Below are 1845 nucleotides of genomic sequence, written 5' to 3'. Positions count from 1 at the left end.
GAGAGAGTTTGTAAACCGGCAAGCTGAAACTCTATCAGACTACACACCTGTTGATCTGAGGAGTATTGTGCAAGAAAATCTCATATCATCGAATTTTGATGAATTCGAGAGCTCCGAAATCACCAACTATCCCGATGATACTTTTTATTCAGCTTTACCAATTTCACAACATATCGACACATTAGCCTCTACCGACGAAATCAACGATCCATCAATGGATGAAGAAGAAGAAGTAAGGGTGATAAATTGGTACTCTTGGAAAAACGATAACGTTGAAAATTTTATCCCCGAGACTAAAATGGTGAGACCAATAAGTACCATTAATGAAGAAGAATTTGCTTTGATCCCGAAATTCACCATTCCACAACCTTCCAACCCAATATTCTCAATAGACGAGTCATTCACCGGAAATGAACTACGAGCTGTAATAGATAATGACACCTCTAATTTCACCCAATTGGGTAATAGAGGTGAAACCTTTGATCCCGAGAATGAACAGAAGGAAACGTTAGAAATTGTCCACCCTATAATATGTATGTCGGTGTATATCGATCCATTTGACCAAGAACCAGAAAAGAGACATATCCATTTACTAAAAGCTACACTTAAAAAAGAATTAAGTAGTGACGATCGGGTGAGTCTAAACTTTAAACCCATTGATATATTATACACCACCCGAGATGTAAATAACTGGCTCACTATTTTAATTCGTGGAACTTATTCTACCGACTTCACATGTCGTCAGCTAAGTATGGGGAAGTCTAACCCCACTTAACGTTAAATTAGGGGTTCGGGTTAGTGCATAACTCGTTAATAAAAATGCATGATTAGGGTAAAAGACGCTTTTTCAAATATTAGTAAACAGTTCAGAAAAGCAGCCGTTTTTGAAAAAAAGCATGTGTGATAAAACAAGAAGGAATGAACGATGAGGCACGCCATCTATCATTCGATGAGCTTTGTAACTACAAATCTATGGTATCTTTAACTACTTTTCTACACTAATCACCCTCATGAATTTATAATTATAGTCTGATTTCATGCAAATGAGGGCATTGCATGATCTCAAGTGTGGGGAAGGGTTATAAATTCTCTCGGGTTTATACTTGGTTTATTTGCCAAATTTTATGAAAATTTGAAAAATTTTCAACTAAATGAATTCAAAATCATGTTTACACATATTTATGAACGATGAAAATTAGGTGTTAATACCGAAATTATCGTTACCTCGGAAAGGACATAAATGGAGAAACACCCTAAAAACGCTTGAATTCATTTAAAATGGAATAAAGGAGAATAAAAAGGCAAAGAAAGAAACTAAGTGTGGGGAGAATGTACCTAGTTATTCAATTAAAAACTATATAGCACATGTTTCTGTAAAGTTTATTGCAGGTGCTTTTGTTTTGGACTAAATTAACTATTTTACCCGATGAAAGAAAAGAAAAGATGGATCTACACGATGAATCAATTCCATCATTAAAAGGAAGTAAAGTCTTCCGAAAAAGACATGCGCTTCTTGATTTAGGTCAAGAAGTTGTCGTCCAGACCAGCTGTAGGTTGACGAAAAATCTAGAAAAGTCATCTCTAAAATCAGCAGGAAATCCACGGACTTCAGCATCAAACAGGGTTGCCATGTGGTCAGACTTATCCTAACCATGAGAGGATCTGTCTCGTAAAATGGGGAGGGCGCCGTGCAAATTAGCTTGATAAGACTAATGAATCAGACCCCCGGAAAGGATAATCTCCTTAAAGATTAAAAATCAGCTTTTAAGCCTGATATTACTCAATCCTTGAGATTGACCTTAAAGATTGAGAATTACAAACTCATGGAATTCAATGATATCTAAA

This window comes from Rutidosis leptorrhynchoides, chromosome 10, assembly GCF_046630445.1.
Source record: "Rutidosis leptorrhynchoides isolate AG116_Rl617_1_P2 chromosome 10, CSIRO_AGI_Rlap_v1, whole genome shotgun sequence".
In the NCBI taxonomy this organism is placed as follows: Eukaryota; Viridiplantae; Streptophyta; class Magnoliopsida; order Asterales; family Asteraceae; genus Rutidosis; species Rutidosis leptorrhynchoides.
Note: the sequence above shows the minus strand (reverse complement) of the source record.